The sequence below is a fragment of the Phacochoerus africanus genome, chromosome X (assembly GCF_016906955.1).
Source record: "Phacochoerus africanus isolate WHEZ1 chromosome X, ROS_Pafr_v1, whole genome shotgun sequence".
In the NCBI taxonomy this organism is placed as follows: domain Eukaryota; kingdom Metazoa; phylum Chordata; class Mammalia; order Artiodactyla; family Suidae; genus Phacochoerus; species Phacochoerus africanus.
Window position 1 is genome coordinate 130,215,793 of NC_062560.1, and position 12,943 is coordinate 130,228,735.

General features: G+C 64.2%; 1 long non-coding RNA gene and 1 pseudogene across 1 annotated transcript; both read right to left on the reverse strand.

Moving 5' to 3' along the window:
- Positions 1 to 5,994: 5,994 nt before the first annotated feature.
- Positions 5,995 to 7,511, reverse strand: LOC125118455 (protein EOLA1-like; annotated as a pseudogene).
- A 127-nt stretch (positions 7,512 to 7,638) lies between these two features.
- LOC125118456 (uncharacterized) lies at positions 7,639 to 10,631 on the reverse strand. The gene is made up of 3 exons (XR_007132829.1): positions 10,467 to 10,631; positions 9,769 to 9,838; positions 7,639 to 7,705 (listed from the first exon to the last, which is right to left on the reverse strand). It is a non-coding gene; the product is annotated as an uncharacterized LOC125118456 (long non-coding RNA).
- Between the last annotated feature and the right edge of the window lie 2,312 nt (positions 10,632 to 12,943).

A 12,943-nucleotide genomic window follows, 5' to 3' on the forward strand; every position in this document is an offset into this window, starting at 1 on the left:
CTCGGGCTCCTCATCCTGAGGCCTCAGCCCGAGCCCCTCCCCTTGGCCCACCTCAGGCCCCGCCCCGCCTTGGACCAGGGCCCCAGGCTCTCTGGGACCCGTGGTCGTGGCGCCCTGTGGCCTCCCCAGGCCACCTCTGCTCTGGAGTTCAGGCTCCCCTCAGGCCTCCCTCAGGGTACCGCCCTTGACTCGGGCAGCACGTGGCAGGCCCACCTGAGGGTCCCCCGCCTCCTGGCGCCTGAGACGCGGTCCCCGGGCTCTCGGAGACCCGGATGTCCGGGAATCGGGACACGGGGCCACGTGCTCTCCCCGCCCTGCGGCCTCCCCAGGGCCCACTCTCTTCTGGCGTCCCGGGTCCCCTCCGTCCTCGAACCCTCAGGGGCCCCAATTTGTGTTTGATGGCGCCCGGTCCCTCCCCTTAGCCCACCTGAGGCCCCGCGCATCCCTGTACCAGGTCCCCAGTCTCTCTGAGACCCGGATGTCAGGGAGTCAGGACTGGCGGCCACGTGCTCTGGGGCCCTGCTGTCCTGCTTGTCGCTGAGACCGAGAGAGCCAGAGCCAGCGAGACAGAGAGACTGCACTGGGATTACCTGGCGCTGACCAGAACGACACCGTGCCTCCTGGGACAAGGTCCCTAGAGGAGACTTTGCAGCTTCTGGAGGGAAGGGACCCCCGGGGCAGCCCTGGAACCGGGTCTCCCTTCCGCCAGGGAGCAAAGGGGCTGGAAGCAAGCCCGCAAGGGGCTCCCCTGGAAAGGCCCGCCGCGCCCAGCGCCACCGCGCGGTGTCTCTCCGCCAGGACAGGTCGGCCCGCGCGCCCTTAGCCTTGGACGACTGCCTGCCTGATGAGACATCATCGGACAAGAAACCCTCCTTTGCTGCGGCCGCGGCCGCGAGCGGGTGGCTTCCGGGCGGACTGGACGCCCCCGGCCCGGGGGGAGGGGTGGGCTAGGCGGTGCGGGGGGGGGCCGCTCCCGCTCTCCATCCTCCTCACAGTGGAACCTGGGCCGCCACTCCCGCCTCCAGGGCTGGGGGTGGCCCTTCCCTGCCACCTGCCCGGGACAGCCGAGAAGGGTCACTGTGCAGCCCTGCAGAGCAGTCAGCACCGCCAAGGTGACTGTGCCCCTTACCAGGCGGAGCTGTGTTCACGGCCACTAAAGCCAGCTCCTGGTGGCACAGAAGGCTGTTCAATCCAGTGTACACGCTGGGGACCCGGTTCACGTGGTGGTCTCGCCCCTCCTCTACCACCCCCTTCCTGGTCTGGAGGGGGGACAGACACACCCACCCCTGGGGGGGCACAGGAGGGCCCCGTGCCTAGGGACAGTCCAGGGACGGGCCGCGGCAGCTGGGCTGGGGGCCCAGGCCTGGAGGAAGGCCTGACCCGGGAGGCGGCCTTGAAGTGGAAGCCGGACCCTGGACAGAGAGGGGCCCGGCCACCCGCGGGGGCAGCAGGAGCACCGTTCCCGACAGGGAGCGCGTGGTGTGTCCCAGAACAGCGCCCAGCCGACGGTGACGGACAGCGGCCCGAGGGCCTCTGGGCTGGCGGACACCAGGGCGGGTAGGCCAAGCGCAGGGGCTGGAGGCTGAGGCTGGAAGAGGCAGGCCTCGGACGGCCCCAGGGCTTGTGTTTGAGCGACTGAAGCGTCCCAGGCCAAGGGCGAGAAAACCCACAGCCAGCCAGGCAGGTCCCCGGCGGGGAGGGAGGGGCGGCCTCACCGCCGGGCTGACCCCACGCACAGCCCCTTCGGAGACGCCACCCAGGGCCTCCCTTGACCTTCCCAGCCTCTAAGGTCAAGTCCCTCTGGGATGAAATGACCCGGAGCAATGCTTGGAAGCCTGCTTGGAAGCACAGAGACCAGGGCCCACGCCGATCTAGGCCCGGGAGCTCCATCAAGGGTCCCTCCCGGTCCTTGCGCTGAAGGGACCCTTCGAACCCTCTCTGTTCTCCTCTTTTAGCACCAAGGCAGAGCCCTCGGAAGGGGCAAGTGGCCCTGCGGAGCGGCAGAGCTGGGACAAGGACCGAGGCTCCTTGCAGATGGGCCTTCCGAGCTGCCACTCCATCCCCGACACGGTGACTGGTAAGACCAACGTCGCCCACAAGGGCTGGAGCACACACATGGCCAAGCCCACGGGCGTACCCCACCCCACCCCCCGCCCCCAGGGAGAAGACAGAGGCCCCTCATGCGGGCTTCCTCCCATCCCCCACCCAGACCCGCCTCTCTTGTCAAGTCCACGTGGCCGGGGCTCCCCGCAGGCCTGTCTAGCTCAGCCCGTGGGAGGTCTCCTTGCCTCCTTGTGAGTCTGGGTCGAGCTGGCCCCTTGGAAAGGATCTAACCTGCCAGCAAAGCAAGTCCTGCCCCCAAGGGAAGGGCGGGAGAGGGGCGGGGGTGGAGGGGGCTGCGGGGAGGAGGGCCGGGCTGGCAAGGGGAGCAGGCCGCGGAGACGCTGCTTTCAACAGGGCCGGACATGCCGAAGCCACATGTGGGACTTCAGAGGGGCGCGACCCAGGAGACCGACGGTGGAGGTGGGAGGCCAGGAAGCTGGGGCCAGGGAAGCTGTGCTTTCCCCGAGTGGAAAGCAAATAGGGGTTTGGGGGCAGCCTTGCGGGAGGCTGAGCCCGAGGGTCTGGGGAGGTGACCGGAAAAGGACCAAGGCAGGTGTTCCCAAGGGAGCTCTCCTGGGCAGTGAGACGTCTCAATGGGAAGCAACGGCAGCTAAAGGCAATCCCCCTGTGACGTGGACAGGGATGAGGCTGGGGGCAAGCAGAGCTCGAAAGGAGGCTCCGAAGCCCCTGGGAGGCTGTGGCCATCCACGCCCACGCGGCCTTGTGGGGAACCCTGGGTCTGAGGCGCCTGTGGGACACTGATGTTGAACGGGAGTCCCGGCGTGGGGACAGCTGGGCCCAGGGGCCAGGCCACAGGACTCTGTTCGGGCCCATCTGCACAGCCCCAACCTAGCAGCGGGGGCAGCTGGGAGAGACCCAAGCCGGTGGCAGGGTGCGGGGGGGGGGAGGGGGAGGGCCACCAACCGAGGCTAAGGCGAGCGGCCCGCGCGGGACCGCCACCTGCTGGGAGGGACGGGCGCCAGGGGCCCTGCGGTCCAGGGGGTCGCCCAGCTGGGACTAACCGGGGCTGCCCTCCAGCAACCCAGAGGCCAGCCCCGAGCCTCCCCATCTCTGGGGATGGGCGTGGGGACAGGATCACGCGCCTCGACCCACACAGGCCTGGCCCCTTGAGACGAGGGGCCCGGCCGCAGGCGGGAGCCTCTCCTGGGAAGCTGAGCCCTCCTTTCTCTACTTGGAGGAACGAGAGGCGCTGGGGGCCCGGACCCCTCCCCTCCCCCACACCGCGCCGGGCTCCCCCTCGAGACCACCTTTGTGACATCCCGTGACCAGGACAGAAGAGAACGACTTCAGCGGCCGGTTACCCCACGACCGAGATTCTGGAACGCTGCGGACCGTATTTATTGGGCGACCCCACCCGGACGGAAGGCACTTCTGACCCGAGAGGCCCGAGATACGGCCTCGGGCAGAGGCCGCTGCTCCGGATCTAGCCTTGGTCCATGGCGAGTCCGAGTAGCCACGAGGCAGGCCCAGCCACGCGGGCCCCAGTCGGCTGAGGGGGAGCCGGCACCAGGCCCCTCCCCGGATCCTGGGGGGGACTCGAGGGAGGCCCCGGAGAAGCGCGGAGACGGAGCCGAGAGCCCAGAGCCAGGCCCCCGAGACAACCCGCCCGCCCCGGGCCCCAGCCGAGGCGCCGTCGGCTCGGCGAACAGCCGCGGGCTCGGGCTCTCCTTCCCCAGAAAGCTCTGGATGGTGGCGGAGGACGAGGCCTTCCCGTCTGTGCGCTGGAACGACGCGGGCGACGCGATGGTCATCGACCAGGAGCTCTTCCAGAGGGAGGTTCTCCACCGCAGAGGCGCGGAGAGCATCTTGGAGGCAGACAGCTTGAAGGGCTTCATCCGGCAGCTGAACCTCCACGGATTCAGCAAACTACGCCCGGCCGGCCCTTCGGCGGGCTCTCCGGGCAAGGAGCGGATGATGGTAGCGTAGTGGCCCTCTGCGCCCTACGCTCGCGGCTGCACCAGCCTCTTCCGGGCAGACCAGACGCCGGACGGGCCCAGAGGCTCCCCTTTCCGAGGGGCGCCTTCTTCACCGGAGACGGGGCTAAAGGGGCCAAGAGCGAGCCTGTGCCCTTAAACCCACCCCCTTAGAGAAAACCTGCGGGGGGGGGGCGGCACAGATCCGGGGGGGTCACTTGGTGGCAGGCAGCTAGGCGAACACCTGGGCCCAGGCGGCGTGAGCTCGTGCCAGGCGAGGCGGAGGCCTCTGACCCCCGGCTCCTGCGGGCCCTCGGGGGAGGGCGCCTCTTTTCTCCCGGAACGGCTAACCTGACCCCTCTCGTTTCAGATCTACCGCAACTCCAACTTTCAGAGAGACAAGCCTCTGCTGGTCGAGAACATCCAGGGAGCGCGGGTTCCGCGGGGAGCCAGCGGGCCGGGCCCAAAGAGAAAGAAGCAGCTCCTGCCCACGAGACGCTCCCCGCGGCTCCGTCTCCAGGATCCCACCAAGGAGGCCGCCAGCTCCAAGGCCCCGAAGGAAGCTCCCAGTGCTCAGGGGCCCGGTGCCACCCGGGCTTTCACGTTCTCTGGCCTCTGGTCCAGGAGCAGTGTAGCCGGGCAGGCCGGGGCACACCAGCCCCTCCGTGAGCAAGGTGGCCCCAGTGGGGAGGGCACGTCCAGGAATGTCATGTGTGGGCCCCCGGCTACCGCCGGAAGTGACAGTGCAGGGGACGTGCCCACCAGCCTCCCGGTTTGCCCAGCGTACGGCTCGGTGCTGTCTCTGTACACCATCTGCTCCTCCATCCTCCTGGTGGCCCTTCCAGTCACGGCCCCAAACGAGGCCCCCGAAGGGGACGAGGGGCAGGAGGGCTCCTCAGATCACAAGAGTGCCCTCTGCGAGCCGTTCAAGGACAACCCAAGTCCCTGAGCGCGCGGGCCCTGGTCACAGACAAAAAAGCACCACCCCGAACCAGAAACCCAGCCTGGGCCTCAATAAAGACGAGCAAAACCCCACGGGAGGAAATAAACCACGGAATGAGAACCGCGAGTCTGTGCTCTCTCTCTCTCTCACCTTCTGTTCGCCACACGTCCCCACGGAAGCCCCGCGAGGCTGCAAACCCCGGCCCGAGTCGGCTTCGGTCCCGTCGTCCGCTTGCACTTGAAGCGGCAGCATGTCGCACACGCGGCCAAGGATGTGGCTGGGGCACTGGGCCAGCCCCGGAAGGTCTGGTCCCCGGGCCTTGCCTGCCGGTCAGGAGACAGAGCGGCCCGGCTTCCTGACCGTGGGCAGCATGTCCCACCCCTCGTGCGTGCTGCAGCCGAAAGGTCTTCCTCACGGGCCCCCTTGGGATGCCAGAAGTTTCTGATCAGCAGCTGAGCGTCCTCTGCTCACCGTCCAGGGCCTCCCAAAGAAGACCCCGGAAGCCAGGGCCACCCCCCCGCCACCCCCCCGCCAAGGGACGGGTGAGCAGGGCAGCCTGGCTCACCGGGGACAGGCCGCTCCGGCCAACACCTGGCGGAAAGCCCGTCACCCGCACAGGCAACAGGCACTAGAAACCCCGCTAACACATGAGCCCAAAGCCCACCCATCAGTAAAAGGTGTCCAGCAAGGGAACGGCAGCACTTCTCACCTTGCCAGCAGGGCTGGATTTAGGGGCCTTTCTTTGGACGTGAAGCAGCACGGCTCACGCGTGCGCTTCCTGAGCCTGGGGATGCTTTTCAACGGGACAAGAGGCAGCCCCTGCGCGGACAGACAGCGCCCCGTTTCTGAGTCGGCCGTCCCCTTCCCCGGGAACCAGGCCGTCGCCGGCCGGTCACTCCCAGGCAAGCCTTCAGTGCCCGCTGCCAGCCTTCCCCACCGGCCCCGACGCTGTTCAAACATCCTAGGAGTCTTCACCGGAGCAAAGGGGGCAAACACCCCCCGGTTCTCCTCCAAACCCCTCTCCCTATCACGTCTAGATCAGCAGGACCCAAGCAAGGCCAGGGCAGCTGCCCCTTTGCCTAAAGGTCCAAGTCCTCGAGATGCTGTCACCGAGCCCCGAGTGGCAGCGCACAGGGAGCCCCCCCCGCCCCCCGATCCTGGCACCCGAGTGTCACATCTGTGTCCGCCAACAGCACAGAGTGGGCGGCGCCAATCCAGACAGAACCAGATGGGCACGTCTGGGCGCGACGGCGAGTTGACAGCGTCACGGTTCAGCCGGTCTCTCGGTCACCTTCCCTCGAGAGCCCACGCTGGTCAGGCTTCCTGCCCAAAGGGGATCAGGTGCTCGGGGATGTCGACCTGGAAGACGTCCCTCCCGCCTCTCCTGGGGACGGGCTCCAGCAGCCACCGGGGGTTCGCGAGCGCCGTCAGGTACTTGTGCTGCAGGCCGGTCAGGACCGCTTGGTTCTCCAGCTCCACGAGCTCATCGGCACTCAGGTCTTCTGGGCACAGCACGGTGTCCCCGACGTCCACGAGCCCTGCGCACAGAGAGAGAAGCGCACGGCTGTCTCCCTCCCCTAAACCAAGCCCCCCCCCCCCCCCCCCCGAAGAGAGCAGGGCTCTTCAGCGTCACAACCGCTAGAGGTGAAGCAGGGGGTCGGGTCCCTCTGGCTGAGCATTTGGGATGCGCCAACCTCTGCTCAGGGAGCTCGGGGCAAGGCCGAGGGGGGAGACAAATGAAAGGGGAGGCCTGGGCCTCAACGACCCCACCCGGGTCCCCGGCAGGGCAGGTCCCGGCCCGACCGCTGAAGGCAGCGGGGCACAGACGAGAAGGGCCCCGGCCAGTGCGGGGAACCGATGCGTGATCAGGTCCCCAAGCAACTCACCAGGTGACAGGTGCCAACGGGGACCTCCACCAGGGAGGGGTTGGGGACCGTTCAGGAAGCCCCCAGGGCTGGTCAGAGACCACCTGACTGCCTCTGGGCACCGTGTTGCCTCTCGTGGTCTGGGCCATGGCACACACAGACCCACGTGCACGCAGAGAGGGGACGGCCACATGCAGGCCTGGCCCGCCTCTGCCTCTCAGATCACAAACGGCAACCTCGGCCCGACCCCAGCCCAGGGCCTCGCTGCCCCTCTGAAGCGGCGCTGCGTCGAGGAAGCTCAGCCCCCACATCAAGCGGTTCCCAAGCAAACAGGCACAGAAGCCGGGTTGCCAGCCAGCCTGAGGGGCGGCCCGCGCAGGTGCCTGAGCAGGGCTCCCCCGGGGCCACTTGCCCGCTATCACCCCGCGGCCGAACTTCTCCCCGGCCGCTGCAGCAGGGGCCTGGATCTGGGCGGCGCTCATCCCCAGCCGCTCCCCCAGCAGCTCCCGCCAGGCAGCATCTTCCCAGTCCCTGTGCCGCTATGGTGCACGGCCACGTGCGGTGCCGCTGGCTGCTGAGCAGGGGCCGCCAGCGCGTCTCCAGGGTCTTGCCCCGTTTAAGACGAACCCGCATACGGCTGCCGAAGGACAGGCAGCCGAACTTCATGTCCGCACAGCTCCCCCTGGCCCTCGCGCGGCTGCGGAAACACAGAAGCAACAGGGGTCAGCGGGCCTGCCGACCCGGCCATGGCCCTGACCGCACCCAACGCGCCCCGAGAGCCCACTGACCGGGGGGAGGGGGACCAGAGAGCGCCGGCTCCTTCCTCCTGCGTCCACGCGCTCAGCAGACAGGGCCTGGCACTGGGGGGGGGCGCCCGTCCGATGGAGTCCGTGGGGAGCGCACGAAGGTGGGGGCGAGGGAAAGGCATGTGGTCAGTTCTACAACAGAGGCCCCTGGGCTCCGGGGGGAGCACAGAGGACCGAGGGCCCCATGGCTCCACAGCAGAGCGGCCAGGCTCCAGCCCCCTCCTGGCACAGAGCTGGACAGTCCGGGCTTGGCTCCGCCCCCGGCCCCGCCCCTGCCCCTGCCCCGCCCAAAGCATCACAGATGCCCCATCTTCCCCGCCCTGCTCCAGGGCTGCGGAGGGCAGGCAAGCCCTTGGTATCCAACCTCAGCCAGGCCCGGCGGCAGCCCCACGGGTCTCAGGCGGCCCGCCAGCAGTCTCCTCCCCAGACCTTTGGGAGCCACCCTCCTCCCACCCTTCCTGCACCTCTGCCCTCCGCTGTCAGCAGATGCCCTGCCCCCAACCGGAGCCCAGAGACAGGACACAGGAGACCAGCACAGGCCCTGGTGCCCTCGGTCCCGCTCCACGCCCCGGCCCTGGGGCGGACCCCATCCAGGGAGGGCAGAATCCAATCATCAGAGAACCCAGGCGGTTCGGTTACTGTCACCCCCCACTCTACAGCTGAGGACCAGGCGCCCAGGAACAAAGAGGCAGCCCGTGACTCCCGGGGGCCCGACTGCAGGCACCCTGGGCCCCGTCTGCTCTGCTCGTCCCTGGAGGGGCCCCTCCCCCTCCTCGCTGAGGCACAGCTGGCGGCAGGAGGAGCAGGGCCACGGCCTGAGCCTCAGCCACGTCGCCGCACCACAAAGAGGAGCCTCAGTTCCCACGTGGCCGTGAGGTCGGGGGACGAGGCGCCCAAGGCACCTGGCCCACTTCCTTCCAGGGGTTTCCTTCCCCAAGCAGAGCTGATCCACCCTTCTCACCAGCACCCACCGGGCCCCACCGCGCCTGGCTCCTGCCCCCTCTCCTCTTTCTTCGCCCCCCCACGGCCATGAAGGCCTTCCCTCCATCCCCGGACCATTCCACCTGTCCCCCTCCCTCAGGGCCTTGGCAGGCGGTTACGGGTTCCGAGGCTTCCCCCAAATCCACGGGCGGACCAATCAAGCCCAAGTACCTCGCGGCAGGACCTTCCATGGAAAGGACAGGTCTTTACAGGGCTCATCATGTTCCCATGTGCGCATTAGGAGGGGCCCTCATCTAACAGGACCGAGGCCTCCTAGAATGGGGACATGCAGAGACAGAGGCACACGGGGACTCCGTGCGAAGCCGGAGGCAGAGCTGTACCAGCCAGGGGAGGCCGAGGAGTGCCAGCAAAGGCCCGGCAGCGACGGGAGGGCTGAGACAGATTCCCGCTCACAGCCGCCCTCACAAGAGCCTTGACCTCGGGCTTCCAGCCTCCAGGACCTGAGCTAACACACGGATCTGCAGTTTAAGCCACCCCGTGGGGGGGACTCTGACACGACTGTCCAGGCAAATGAGCGCAGAGGTCGCCACGGGGTGCCGAGTGGTGTCTCCACTCCAGCACCTCAGGCGTCTTCCTCCATGTCACAGTGTCACCGCCTACGTGGGGTCCCGTTCTCAAGTTACAGCCTCTTCCCCTGCTCGAGGGGTCCCACTCTCCGCCGCCATCAACACACACGGACTGAAGACCGCGTGAGGCCCCGGCCGCACGGCGCACACCCCGAGATGCCTCCCCACGCCAGCGACACCCCCACAAAGGCTCCCGTGTGCACCCCACGGCCCACAGGCAGGGGCTCCTCACATGCTGCTTGGCCCTGAGCATCATCAGCCCGCTTCACCTGCGCCAACCTGGTGGGTGACAAAGGGGCGCCCTATTCACTCTGTCTGGATCGGGCATGGGGGAGGCTGGCTGGCCCCTGTGGCCTGGCCCCGTCTGGTTCCTCTCTGGGGTATGTGACTCGAGCTCAGGTGTGCCAGTTTCCGCCACTGCTTCTCAGCCAACCCTCTTCTCAGTGCCGCCACCAAAGCACACCCATGACACCTGAACTGTGTGGGCGGCATCCCTGGAGAGAGCTGATGTCGCCCTAAAGGGAAGAAGGGTGCCGAGGGCCCCCCTACCTCTCCAGGCACAAGGCACCTGCTCGGCGGCCCGCGGAGCAACCTCTTCCTCTTGCCTCCGTGTCTTCACCTGCACGAGGACCAGAGGGATGAGAGCAAAGCTCATCAGCTACAAGACAGCAGTGCTGGCAGAGGAGCCAGAGCAGGGACTGGAGACCCCCGGGCCCCAGGAGGGCCCTCCTCAGGAGAACCGCACATGACCACAAGCGCTCACTCAGGGCTGGTTCTGCAGCAGGGCAGTGGGGCTCTCCAGCCCTGCTGGCTGAGTCAGGGTCCCCATGAGTCCCAGCCCAGCACTCAAATCCGTCCCGCACGACTGACTGATCGTGTTCTCACAGCCCAGTGGACCCCCAGGTCCAGCTGGAGACACCTCCCCGCACATGTCAGGTGGGAAGGACCTGGGGGTCCTACAGCCAGCCAGTCACCCTCCATGGCATCGCGGCTAGTGCCACTGGGAGGGGGAGCCTGGGAGGAGCAGCTGAGCACCGCACGGCGGGGGTCAGGAGTCCGCGATGAGGTCACAGCCTGGGGGCCTGGCGGGAGGCGGGAGGGCAGGACTGGACCGCAGCCCCGCGTCACCGGGACACACACACACACACACACACAGCGTGGGATGGTGGCGGTGGAGGGAACAGCAAGTGCGGCCTCGGCCGCCCCGTGCGCGCTCCCAGTCCCAGGAAACCCCTGCCTAGAGGTACCGTCCGCAGCCGCGGCGGGTGGTGGGCGCGCGGGGAGGGCCCGGCTTCGGCCACCGGGTAGGACAGTCCTCCGCCTCGGGGACCCGGGACCGCGGACAGGTGGCACCGCGGGCGTGCTTTCAGCGCGCGGCACTGCGCAAACGCAGTCGCTCCTTCGTGCCCGGGCGGACGCACGTTTCTTTGCTTTTGCTTTTTAGGGCCGCACCCGTGGCGTGTGGAAGTTCCCAGGCCAGGAGTCCAATCGGAGCTACAGCTGCCGGCCTACACACCATAGCCACAGCAACACCAGATCCTTCACCCACTGAGCGAGGCCAGGGATTGAACCTGTGTCCTCATGGATCCTAGTTGGGTTCATTACCACGGAGCCATGACAGGAACTCCCACATACATTTCTTTATTTTTGGAGCTGAAAGACTTCCATGAGTTCCTCTTGTCCTCTGGCCACACTGAAGTAGTGTTTTGGGAGGTGAGGTTTTCCGGTTTTTTTCCCCATGAGATGAGATCTGAGAGCATTTGTTTGTTTGTTTGTTTAGGCTCTTGGCTCTTATATGGGGTATGTAAGCCTTGATATTGGCCATTTTGAAGCATGTTTCAGTTGGTAGATTTGTTCCTTTAAGAAACCAGTGAATGGTTTGTGGTGCCTTTCAGGATTAATTTAACGTACTTACTGAGTACCTCTTATGGGCTCTGTGTTGTGCGGGTGCCAGGAATACACAGATGAGAAAGGCACAGTCCCCACTCTCAGGTTGTCTTGTCATCCAGTGGAAGAGAAAGGCACACATCAACAAATAACTAACACTCTAAGAGCTGGGTAGAAAATTCCTGGTCAAGGCACTGGCACGAGCAGAGGTCGACGGGAGGGAACTACATGGGTTGTTCGCAGAATCGCAAGTAGCATAGTATAGTGGAGTGTGGTGTGGATGTTGGCAGCAAGCTGCTGGAGAAAAGACTGGAAGGTAAAATCTGATTTGGGTCAGATTTTGAAGAGTTGAGATTTTTAGTTTTCAGAACATGTTAGTATTCCTTGAACTCAACATGTTGGATCAAAGTTACGATTCTGTCGACATCCTTAGGACTTCTGTTTAGTTTAGTAGCAGGTGGAAGAGAAAGCTATTAAAGCTGAAACAGTTGTCCTAAGCCCCAGGGACCATGTGAGTCAGAGGGTAGAGCCTCCAGTATGGCTTGGAGCTATGACTTTGCCTCAGTCTCAGATGTAAGTGATGTGTCTTTAGGGGAGGGAGAGAAGATTTGGTCTTGGAAGAAGGGCTGGGATGGAAGGATAGCAGAGCTGGATACTTTTGCACCTACTCCCCTGTTGGAATTTTGTAATTTGATTTCATTATTATCTTGAAATACCATCATGTCCCAGAACATATGGAAGTTCATATTTAAAAGTAAGTGTGAATGCCTCACATCCAATTCAGATCTCAAGGACCAATTTGGTTCATTTATGTGGATTCCATCTCACAAGCAGCCATGATTGAATGACGAGTCTTGCAAGAGCAAAGGTGGAGCCGTTTAGGAATGCATTGACCATGATAGGAGCTGTGGTTCATGGTACATGCAGATCCGGGCATATATAGCTTATCCTCTGGTCCAAAGTTATAAGCACTATCCTTATTCTTCCAAACGGGTGCTATTGTTAGAACAGGAAGTATTGTTGGGTTGAGAGGCAGAACACATGGAAATGCAGCTTTCACTAGAGGTCTCTCTCTCCTGATGTTTTGGATGCGTCTCCTGACTCTTCTGGATGAGAAAATGGGCTTCACCATGAGTCATCATTCATTTTGCTTCATCTCTATGCTGTGAGATGCACAGGTCTTTTGTCTTTCCTAGGCTGCTCTTCCTCATGCATACTGGGGTACAGGAGGTATTGTTGCTTTAAAGAAGCACAATCCAAATTCCTCCAAACATAAACAGAGAAACTCTCTGAGGAAGCAAAATCTCTGCAAGCAGGTATGAGGTCCATTTGGGCAGGTGTCCTATTGTGACAGATGCTCCGAAGGAGCCCTTTTCTTTTCAGAAAGCTGTACTCTCATGATGGTTTAATAAAACAATAACACAATCTCCAAGTCCTTTTGACAACATATTCTAAGCATCCCTGATTCCTTAGAATCAAAACTCTCTTCCTTCATCTATATCTACTGAGTTTTTTGGTTTTTTTTTCTTTTTTCGCTTTTTAGGGCCGTACCTGAGGCACACGGAGGTTCCCAGGCTAGGGGTCTAGTTGGAGCTGTAGCTGCCGGCCTATACAACAGCCACAGCAACGCCAGATCTCCATGTCTGCGACCTGCACCACAGCTCACGGCAATGCCGGATCGTTAACCCACTGAGCAAGGGCAGGGACCGAACCCGCAACCTCATGGTTCCTAGTCGGATTCGTTAACCACTGCGCCACAACGGGAACTCCAATGCTGGGTTCTTAACCCACTGAGCGAGGCCAGGGATCAAACCTGCAACCTCATGGTTCCTAGTCG